The sequence below is a fragment of the Schistocerca nitens genome, chromosome 7 (genome assembly GCF_023898315.1).
Source record: "Schistocerca nitens isolate TAMUIC-IGC-003100 chromosome 7, iqSchNite1.1, whole genome shotgun sequence".
Taxonomy (NCBI): Eukaryota; Metazoa; Arthropoda; class Insecta; order Orthoptera; family Acrididae; genus Schistocerca; species Schistocerca nitens.
In genome coordinates, this window is record NC_064620.1 from 398322400 (window position 1) to 398334686 (window position 12287).

Below are 12287 nucleotides of genomic sequence, written 5' to 3' on the forward strand. Positions count from 1 at the left end.
CTATCATTCCAAGGCACTCATCCAGTTCACATACACCAGTGGGTTCCAACCCAATCGTAACTACTCCTTAACTGGTAAAGTGTTGTTTTCCGACGATTAAAATAAAAAACGGTTGGATTAAAGTTCAGCCACTAAAATAAAATAGTTTAAAAAATTATCATATAAATATTTTGTTAGACAATAATATAAAAAGATAATAAGCTAAAAAAAAATATTCAAATATGAGAATTAACACGTGACATTATGCGGCCGAATCCGTAACTTGTGAGGCAAATGTATTAATGACGTAATTATAAATTTCCAAGCAGTCTGCGAAACGTACTGGATTACCATATGACTTAGCTTTGAATCTCTGGACATTCTGATTGACCATATATCTCTGTTCAGGAATCAGTTTAGCTCCGTAAGGACAGGTTATGAACTATCTCACTTGCTTCACTGTATTATTGCAGATTGTTGAATAATTCAGAGTATTCATCATGTTTAGTGTCGATTACTTCAAGAAGGTTTCCTTATTAAGGCAATATTATTGGTTGACAACACCCTGTCACATTCAAGTGTAAAGTGATCTTTCTATCTCATACTGTGACGGCTTTCTTGCAGAAAATGGGCCAAGGAGTTCAGGAAAATGTCAAGTGTATGTAAAAGAGACAACTTCTGAGTAAAGCTGTTCAAGAAGTGAGGTAGAATGTCGTGGTAACACTTTCGAAAGTAAAAGATGTAGTTTATATGACTGCATCTTCCTGGACACATGTTTCTGAGTCAAAATACTTCGAAGTCCTGCAAAAATCTATGGCCAGTTGTAACACGCCACTGAGGCTATTTCTTTACTAAATGGGTATTTTGTATGCCCGATACGCAGATCGCCCCACTACATATTAAATGTATGGTACCGATGTAAGCAGAAGATAACATTCACATAACATATGAGCCATATCTGTGAGTCTTGTATGAAATTAGTAAATATGAGAGTAGTGTTGGGTACAGATGGCCTGGAATGAGACAGGAATCCAGAAACATTATGATTAATTGACAATTTATTTGCATGTAAATTATCGCTGAACAAAAATAAGTAGATTCCCTATCTAGGAAGAAATGAGTGCCAAACTTGAGAGTATGAATTAATCACATTAATTGTCAGGGTGAGCGGTTTGGATCATAAAAGAATTGAAACTGCTCTGGTAACAAAGCTTTGCGCAGAAAGTAAGTGAATTTATATGCAGGATCGTTCTAATAGTGATGACTGCTTTGATTTGATAAGTGAAATGGACAAGCATGCGAGAAAACTTTACACAAGGTCAACACCAAGATAACAAGGCGTGACCAAGTAATATCATGAGGTCAAAACGCACGCATACCCTTGCATGTGTTACTTGCTTGCCACATTGCTGCGTAAACTTGCACATATTAAACGGAGCCGAGGTGAGGAGTGACGCAACTGATGACCTGCCAAGTATGTGATGCGTCGTCTTCTGTCCTGTGATGTACCATTCTCAAGTTTTTTTTTCCCCAAAAGGTTATCTCCTGACTGTCTGCCAAGAAGATCCCAGCCTCATTGCATTGTTCTATAAAGAATATCCCGTCACAACTGTCTCTAATATTTGCACACTCCACTTCTTCCCTCGCGATGATGCCAAAGGCTGCTGGTAAGCCAATCTGAAAGAACGCCTTTAGCTTTGGCAATGAAAAATCTCGTCTCAGATGTGATGTGCTCATTATGTAAAATAGTGTGATCACTTCCGGGAATCTGTGATGGCGTCGAATGGTAAACCATCCTCCTCACAGTATTCGAACGCCGACCAGTCCTAATTCAGCCTTGCTTTCTCGCCTATACTCCATATGGACAATCTTTTTTAATAGTAGTCCCAGCGAGGCGTTGATAAGCTTCAAAGCTGGTCCTAATGATGGAGTTTTCTCTTCCCACGTTACGAGGCGATCTTATTTTTCCAAGGCATCCATAGTCTCGTGCTTTTACAGCCTACCGACCGGATACCACGGCCCACTACTTGTGGATGGTCAAAAGCACTTTTCAGACGCTTTATAGGAAATACTGCAGCCTTGCAGGAGCTCGGTGGTGGCTGTTACTTCGAGGAAACGCTTATCTCCTCACACCGAGAAACCGCTGGCCTACCTGAAGGACCATGGCGAAACGCCTCGCAGCCCACGCCTGTACAACGGCTTACTGGCGACCGGTTTCCCTGACGCTGACCTAGCCTGCAACCCTGTCCTAACCACAAAGCACGGAAGTAAGTAGAGCTGTCTTTCCCGTGGCGAAGGACCGGAGGGCGTGTACCAGCTTCCCGCACCCCCTGGGTACCTACTGTATCTAACGCAGCAGCAGTAGCGCTGCTGTTTTATCTCCGTCTGCTTGTTTACTATCTACCTCATCTCGTCTGTCTGTCGGGTTTTCTTAGATTTGTTAGTTTATGAGTTACTGCCGACGGCAGAATGCGAAAATAAACTTTGTTTTCGTACAGACAAAACAAAAGGCGTCCGACAATACTCGACAGTACACGATTGACACTCGTCCTTCGATTTTGTACAGTCACTGAAACATGAGACTTACGGAAAGGTAGGATTCGGTGTGGACGGGGCTTTCCTCAGTTACCGTTGGTTGCACAGTTGAAACGTCCCCTTTGAACAATTGTATAGGACTGTGCTTTAACTGACACACAATATTTTTAGCGCAACGCAATCTGACTTTCAAAAAAATCCCTACGAAAGAATGGCCCTGACTAACATTAACCTATGCGTTTCACAAATCGCTTACCTCACAAAAATCTTGGTTACTCGAACTACTGCAATACAGCGAGCGCCACTACTGCCAGCTAAATAAAAGATTCAAACTGTGGAAGGCACTAACTACTGATAGGGATAGTTAGCAAATGAAAGATATTAATAGAGAACAAACACTGTATTTACCTTAATAGTCATATTATATATAGCAGTTCGTGATAAATTACAAAACTCCGCCATCTCTCTCCCCACATCCACCACTGCTGGCGGCTCACCTCCAACTGCGCAACGCTACGCGCTGTTCACAGCCAGCTGCCTAACACTACAATGGCGAGTATTACAACAATGCAAAGCAGCCACAGACTGCACACAGCACAGCCAGTGATTTTCATACAGAGGTGACGTTACCAATAAAAAAACCTAAACAGCCTACTTACACAGTGTTTTTTAAATCATGTACACTTTATTTGGAACCAATTGCATATAAGGTTGACAATTACGAACAATTATCAAATTTGAGTGTTAAGACATATTTCTTTCTTTCTTTCGCTTACACCATAGTCCCGCAGCGATCGCAGGGTCAGCGTGGTTAGAACGGATTTGGCAAGGTTAGTTTTAGGGGTGGCCGGATGCCCTTCCTGCCGCCACCTCGTACCCCAGGGATGGAATCAGTGGACCCCAGCTGTCTGCATCTAGTGTACTCGTAAATCGTGAAATAGTGCGACGCGTGTAACTATGAGACAATATGAAATTTAAATTTCTTAAGAAAAATTGCATTCACGGCTGAATGCCTTATTGACAAGAAATTCTAATTATTTGTCAGCTGAAGGCCCCAATAGCAATTATTGTCGAGCGGTTCTAGGAGCTACAGTCTGGAACCGCCCGACCGCTACGGTCGCAGGTTCGAATCCTGCCTCGGGAATGGATGTGTGTGATGTCTTTAGGTTAGCTAGGTTTAAGTAGTTCTAAGTTCTAGGGGACTGATGATCTCCGAAGTTAAGTCCCATAGTGCTTAGAGCCATTTTTTTAGCAATTATTCAAAATCAGTTTGACGTCTGAAGGCCTAGAGCAATAGTAATAATTTAAACAAAATATTATTTTTAAACAATTGACACAATCAGACCAAATAAAGAAGGGGGTGCTCCAAGGATCGACCTGAGAAAAGCCCCTACAGCTGCGTAAGTAGTGAGACAGACAGCCAAGAATCATGCTCACCTAACAGGATGGCAGCTCAAACGGGGACAGTTTGAACTCCGATCAATGCTCTTACCAAATCCACCTAACATGTGATAACCAGTACAACAACGGAATAATTCAAGCGAGGACGAAGTGACAGACAGCACTGTGTCTTCAGAATCTGGTTTTTAAAACATCGAAAGCCAGAATGAACCACTACAATCAAGGCAGACAAAAGAAACCACAGTCCACACCGCAATCAAGGAGGCTGTCGAACTACACGTCATCCCGGACAGCATCGGCAAGATGAGGAGTACACTGCCGCAAATATACGCTAAGCTCCAGGGCAGGTAACTGGGGCATTAGCGGCCACTAGGCAGTAAAATAACGCTAGTTGCACTTCACCAATAATAACACAAAATTCAGAAACTAATAATAGACAGCAGAAGATGGCTAATAGATTCCGCCAACTCGACACGCTCCACTTGCTGCTGTTCGTCTCACGGTGACCTTGCGAGCAGCAATGCACGAACAAACGGCATGACCACCAGATAGTGGAGGTTTCACTACTGGATTAATGTTCACTCAACGTCCTGGGTCCGGTGGACAACGAGGTTGTGGCCCTCACAACTAAACCCCCTTTGATCCGGCAATGCCTGTGCACCGCGAGCAGTCCCGGCATGTTCGCGTGCTACAGGACCTCTCTGCTGCTTCGTCCCAACCGAACTACCGACACACCCGACCCGGGAAACATTTTACGTCCTTCCAAAGATAGTATGGATACTAGATGTCGACAAATGCTGCTGCCGCCACTTGCAGACACACAATGGTAGCAAACATACTGGCGCAAGTAAAGAAGAAAACGAGACGCCACTATCCCTATTACACAATGCCAACCTACTAATGGCACCAACATGAGTCGCACACGGTTCAGTTACGTTATCGCCATATTGTGTTACTACTTCTGTTGAATCCTTCCTAGTCGTAGGGTGTGGGTTGTCTAGGAAACCTGCTTTCTCGGATCGCTAGACAACAATTCAGGCAAATCGTATGAGTGAGTTTTATTACGAAAGGTAGTTGACAGTACCAAACTCTGAGAAATACACAGATGTATCCAAGGTTCTCGGGTGTCCAGCCGGATCCGTTCGTCGAAGTTCCACGATATTTCGGCGGATAACCGTTCCGCCATCATCAGGTGGTGCTGATGGAATGATCTGTCTGCGCTGTGTCCGTGGTATTTATGTCCGCGGGGTGTCGAGTCGTACCCCGGCGCGGGCGGCCGGTGGGGCGCCGCGTGGTGGGAGGGGTGGGGGAAGCTGCAGCCACGCCCGGTGGTAGGCGTAGTCCATCTCCGTCCGCCGTGGCGGAAGGAATAAGTGGTCGTGGAGGAATCAGTAATACAGAAATTCGAAATGAAATGTCGGCTCTTGAATGGGGTTCAAAAATGGCTCTGAGCACTATGGGACTTAACATCTATGGTCATCAGTCCCCTAGAACTTAGAACTACTTAAACCTAACTAACCTAAGGACATCACACAACACCCAGCCATCACGAGGCAGAGAAAATCCCTGACCCCGCCGGGAATCGAACCCGGGAACCCGGGCGTGGGAAGCGAGAACGCTACCGCACGACCACGAGATGCGGGCATCTTGAATGGGGACTTAGAAGGAATCAACGAAAGATGACCGATGATTATGGAAATTGCTTTACGTTGAGAAGAATGGGTGATGACCATCTACAATCTGATGAGAAGATATATGGTGATCGTAGAGATGACTACAAGAAGGGAATGGCAGAATAGGAGGAGGTGGAAGATGGAGAGCGAGAAGTGGAGACAGATGTAGGACACCAGTACGATAATGATGATGATACGAACATATTATCGGAGATAATATGACAGAAAGATATTATACCCCACATCTAAGGGGAGACAACATTTATAAATAGCTTTCCGCTTCAGCACCAGTGCGTCATCATTCATGCCAGATCACCACCAATTCAATAAAGCTGTTTTTTGAAGCTACTCATTAGGAATCTCACTGTCGTCGAACATCTTGTAGGAGTAAATAAATAAACCATTTTTTTCGTAATTCTTGTGTTTCCGTAACCCAGTATTTCTTTACCAGCTATCATTGGAGGAGGAGGAGGAGGAGGAGGAGGAAGGAGGAGGAAGAATGAAAAATTATTTCCAGTACTGAAGTCAACATTTCTATACAGGTACAACACAATTTCTTTTTATGTTCAGTTCAGTTACATGAATTAAATATCAAATTAAATTTTGATATAATTGCAAATACTTACACTACTGGCCATTAAAATTGATACATCAAGAAGAAATGCAGATGATAAACGGATATTCATTGGAAAAATATATTTTACTAAAACTGACATGTGATTACATTTTCATGCAATTTGGGTGCATAGATCCTGAGAAATCAGTACTCAGAACAACCACCTCTGGCTGTAATAACGGCCTTGATACGCCTGGGCATTGAGTCAAACAGAGCTTGGATGGCGAGTACAGGTACAGCTACCCATGCAGCTTCAACACGATACCACAGTTCATCAAGAGTACTGACTAGCGTATTGTGACGAGCCAGTTGATCGGCCACCATTGACCAGACGTTTTCAGTTGGTGAGAGATCTGGAGAATGTGCTGGCCAGGGCAGCAGTCGAACATTTTCTGTATCCAGAAAGGCCCGTACAGGACCTGCAACATGCGGTCGTGCATTATCCTGCTGAAATGTAGGGTTTCGCAGGGATCAAATGAAGGGTAGAGCCATGGGTCGTAACACATTTGAAATGTAACGTCCACTGTTCAAAGTGCCATCATTGCGAACAAGACGTGACCGAGACGTGTAACCAATTGCACCCCATACCATCACGCCGGGTGGTACGCCAGTATGGCGATGACGAATACACGCTTTCAATGTGCGTTCACTGCGATGTCGCCGAACACGGATGCGACCATCATGATGCTGTAAACAGAACCTGGATTCATCCGAAAAAATGACGTTTTGCCATTCGTGCACCCAGGTTCGTCGTTAAGTACACCATCGCAGGCGCTCCTGTCTGTGATGCAGCGTCAAGGGTAACCGCAGCCATGGTTTCCGAGCTGATAGTCCATGCTGCTGCAAACTTCGTCGAACTGTTCGTGCAGATGGTTGTTGTCTTGCAAACGTCCCCATCTGTTGACTCAGGGATCGAGACGTGGCTGCACGATCCGTTACAGCCAAGCGGATAAGATGCCTGTCATCTCGACTGCTAGTGATACCAGGCCGTTGGGATCCAGCACGGCGTTCCGTGTTACCCTGCTGAACCCACCGATGCGGTGTTCTGCTAACAGTCATTGGATCTCGACCAACGTGAGCAGCAATGTCGCGATTCGATAAACCGCAATCGCGATAGGCTACAATCGGACCTTTATCAAAGTCTGAAACGTGATGGTACGCATTTCTCCTCCTTACACGAGGCATCAAAACAACGTTTCAGCAGGCAACGCCGGTCAACTGCAGTTTGTGTAGGAGAAATCGTTTGGAAACTTTCCTCGTGTCAGCACGTTGTAGGTGTTGCCACCGGTGCCAGCCTTGTGTGAATGCTCTGAAAAGCTAATCATTTGTATATGGCAGCATCTTCTTCCTGTCGGTTAAATTTAGCGTCTGTAGCACGTCATCTTCATGGTGTAGCAATTTTAATGGTCAGTAGTGTATATTTTTACTGGAAGGAATTTCTGGGAAATATTTAGCAGCTGAAAAAAGGCCCGTATGGCTGTCCTCCGCTCAATTGGCTCTGATAAAGTAAATGAAACTAGTTATCCTTGGTTTCAGGCTTCTGGACTGTTTTTGTATGCCCCCATAAACACGTATCTAACTCACACCCAGAGTTTAAGAACCAAGCATCAAAACAGAAAATTTACAAATATAAAGTATATGTAACTGCAAACACGTTGAGGAATAGGAGGAACCACATATAAATCAAAATTAGAAGAACAGCCCGCAAATTAGGAACACAGTAAATCAATCAAGGTAACGAGAAGACAAAAGAAACAGAAGACCTCGAAACCCCGAGCAGTGGTGCTATTTGTTCCTGAGCTGCATTATATCGATCCAGTCGTAAAGAGCATCGTTCACGTCGCCTGAGAAAGCGCATTAAATGCCCTGAATAGAGAGAGAATCCACTGCCTGGGCGAACGATTTATTTAAGTCGGTTATGGGCCCAATGAATCAGAAATGCGAGTCGTTCTGCAGCTGTAACGCCAGCAACAAAGAGGATCCTGAAACAGCTGTAACTTCGGCGATAAAGCAAACCAGAGCAACAGCCAAGACAGCTTTTATTGTGGACATAACTCTTCAAAACGATCTGGAGCCAGAAGTTTATGAAGAGCTCAAGCAACGCTCTGTTGCGAAGCACCGTCTTACGTATCGGTAAACATAAGAAATCTTACAATTAAAGACGAAGGATAAAACATTAAATATAAATGTACTAGAGTCAACTTCGGACATGTATAGTTTATTATGATCACTAACAACTGCCTTCCGTGATTGAAGAGGATTAGAATTTGGTTTGACGATCGGTGACGATAAAATATCTTGTAGTAGAGAGACATAAAACCGAAGATTTGTGCAACAACTGGATATGATCGTAAACGGATGCCAGCTGACGGAAATTGAAAACGAGGTGATTTCCCGAAATCTTCGGACCTATTACTTTCAACGACTCGTAGAAATGACGCAGCAGTGTTGAGATATTTGGACTACATGCGCCACAGAATGGAAATACGGAACGAAGAGTGGTCTTTAGAGCGTCGTCGGTGTTGAGGACATTTGAGATGGAACAGTAGGTCAGTTGCATAATAGTGGCAGAATGAATCAGCAGTGCCAAAGAAGCGTTTTCAGCATTCGCATATAGGCATTGTAGAACTTAAATTAAAACTAAACTACGTCCTAACACGCCTCGGAACGGCCAACGGTACCGACCAAACGCCAAGTCATCCTCCGCTGATAAGCGTCAGTGGATATGGGACGGCATCTGGTTAGTACAGTGCTCTCCCGGCCGTTGACACTTTTCGTGACCGCTATTGTGTCTCACCTTTTTTTTTTTTTTTTGTCATCAGTCTACTGACTGGTTTGAGGCGGCCCGCCACGAATTCCTTTCCTGTGCTAACCTCTTCATCTCAGAGTAGCACTTGCAACCTGTGTCCTCAATTGTTTGCTTGACGTATTCCAATCTCTGTCTTCCTCTACAGTTTTTGCCCTCTACAGTTTCCTCTGGTACCATGGAAGTCATTCCCTCATGTCTTAGCAGATGTCCTATCATCCTGTCCCTTCTCCTTATCAGTGTTTTCCACATATTCCTTTCCTCTCCGATTCTGCGTAGAACCTCCTCATTCCTTACCTTATCAGTCCACCTAATTTTCAACATTCGTCTATAGCACCACATCTCAAATGCTTCGATTCTCTTCTGTTCCGGTTTTCCCACAGTCCATGTTTCACTACCATACAATGCTGTACTCAAGACGTACATCCTCAGAAATTTCTTCCTCAAATTAAGGCCGGTATTTGATATTAGTAGACTTCTCTTGGCCAGAAATGCCTTTTTTGCCACAGCGAGTCTGCTTTAGGTGTCCTTGCTCCGTCCGTCATTGGTTATTTTAATGCCTAGGTATCAGAATTCCTTAACTTCATTGACTTCGTGACCATCAATCCTGATGTTAAGTTTCTCGCTGTTCTCATTTCTACTACTTCTCATTACCTTCGTCTTTCTCCGATTTACTCTCAAACCATACTGTGTACTCATTAGACTGTTCATTCCGTTCAACAGATCATTTAATTCTTCTTCACTTTCACTCAGGATAGCAATGTCATCAGCGAATCGTATCATTGATATCCTTTCACCTTGTATTTTAATTCCACTCTTGAACCTTTCTTTTATTTCCATCATTGCTTCCTCGATGTACAGATTGAAGAGTAGGAGTGAAAGGCTACAGCCTTGTCTTACACCCATCGTAATACGAGCATTTCGTTCTTGATCGTCCGCTCTTATTATTCCCTCGTGGTTGTTGTACATATTGTATATGAGCCGTCTCTCCCTATAGCTTACCCCTACTTTTTTCAGAATCTACAACAGCTTGCACCATTTTATATTGTCGAACGCTTTTTCCAGGTCGACAAACCCTATGAAAGTGTCTTGATTTTTCTTTAGCCATGCTTCCATTATTAGCCGTAAAGTCAGAACTGATCGTCACCTAGCGCATTCTCAATTTTCTTTTCCATTCTTCTCTATATTATTCTTGTAAGCAGCTTCGATGCATGAGCTGTTAAGCTGATCGTGCGATAATTCTCGCACTTGTCAGCTCTTGCCGTCTTCGGAATTGTGTGGGTGATGCTTTTCCGAAAGTCAGATGGTATGTCGCCAGACTCATATATTCTACACACCAACGTAAATAGTCGTTTTTTTGCCACTTCCCCCAACGATTATTTTCCCGTAAGTCCTCCAAAGCTCTTTTAAATTCCGATTCTAATACTGGATCCCCTATCTCTTCTAAATCGACTCCTGTTTCTTCTTCTATCACATCAGACAAATTTTCACCCTCATAGAGGCTTTCAATGTATTCTTTCCACCTATCTGCTCTCTCCTCTGCATTTAACAGTGGAATTCCCGTTGCACTCTTAATGTTACCACCGTTGCTTTTAATGTCACCTAAGGTTGTTTTGACTTTCCTGTATGCTGAGTCTGTCCTTCCGACAATCATATCTTTTTCGATGTCTTCACATTTTTCCTGCAGCCATTTCGTCTTAGCTTCCCTGCACTTCCTATTTATTTCATTCCTCAGCGACTTGTATTTCTGTATTCCTGATTTTCCCGGAACATGTTTGTACTTCCTCCTTTCATCAATCAACTGAAGTATTTCTTCTGTTACCCATGGTTTCTTCGCAGCTACCTTCTTTGTACCTATGTTTTCCTTCCCAACTTCTGTGGTGGCCCTTTTTAGAGATGTCCATTCCTCTTCAACTGTACTGCCTACTGCGCTATTCCTTATTGCTGTATCTATAGCGTTAGAGAACTTCAAACGTATCTCGTCATTCCTTAGTACTTCCGTATGCCACTTCCTTGCGTATTGATTCTTCCTGACTAATGTCTTGAACTTCAGCCTACTCTTCATCACTACTATATTGTGATCTGAGTCTATATCTGCTCCTGGGTAAGCCTTACAATCCAGTATGTGATTTCGGAATCTCTGTCTGACCATGATGTAATCTAATTGAAATCTTCCCGTATCTCCCGGCCTTTTCCAAGTATACCTCCTCCTCTTGTGATTCTTGAACAGGGTATTCGCTATTACTAGCTGAAACTTGTTACATAACTCAATTAGTCTTTCTCCTCTTTCATTCCTCGTCCCAAGCCCATATTCTCCTGTAACCTTTTCTTCTACTCCTTCCCCTACAACTGCATTCCAGTCGCCCATGACCATTAGATTTTCGTCCCCCTTTATATGCTGCATTACCCTTTCAATATCCTCATACACTTTCTCTATTTGTTAAGCTTGCGACGTCGGCATGTATACCTGAACTATCGTTGTCGGTGTTGGTCTGCTGTCGATTCTGATTAGAACAACCCGGTCACTGGACTGTTCACAGTAACACACCCTCTGCCCTACCTTCCTATTCATAACGAATCCTACACCTGTTATACCATTTTCTGCTGCTGTTGATATTACCCAATACTCATCTGACCAGAAATCCTTGTCTTACTTCCACTTCACTTCACTGACCCCTACTATATCTAGATTGAGCCTTTGCATTTCTCTTTTCAGATTTTCTAGTTTTCCTACCACGTTCAAGCTTCTGACATTCCACGCCCCGACTCGTAGAACGTTATCCTTTCTTTGATTATTCAATCTTTCTCTCATGGTAACCTCCCCCTTGGCAGTCCCCTCCCGGAGATCCGAATGGGGGACTATTCCGGAATCTTTTGCCAATGGAGAGATCATCATGACACTTCTTCAATTACAGGCCACATGTCCTGTGGATACACGTTACGTGTCTTTAATGCAGTGGTTTCCATTGCCTTCTGCATCCTCATGTCGTTGATCATTGCTGATTCTTCCGCCTTTAGGGGCAATTTCCCACCCCTAGGACAAGAGAGTGCCCTGAACCTCTATCCGCTCCTCCGCCCTCTTTGACAAGGCCGTTGGCAGAATGAGGCTGACATCTTATGCCGGAAGTCTTCGGCCGCCAACGCTGATTATTTATCAAAATTTAGGCAGTGGCGGGGATCGAACCCGGGACCGAAGACGTTTTGATTATGAATCAAAGACGATACCCCTAGACCACTGTTTAGAGGCACAAAAAGAGTGGGTGTTTTTAGCTCGTTA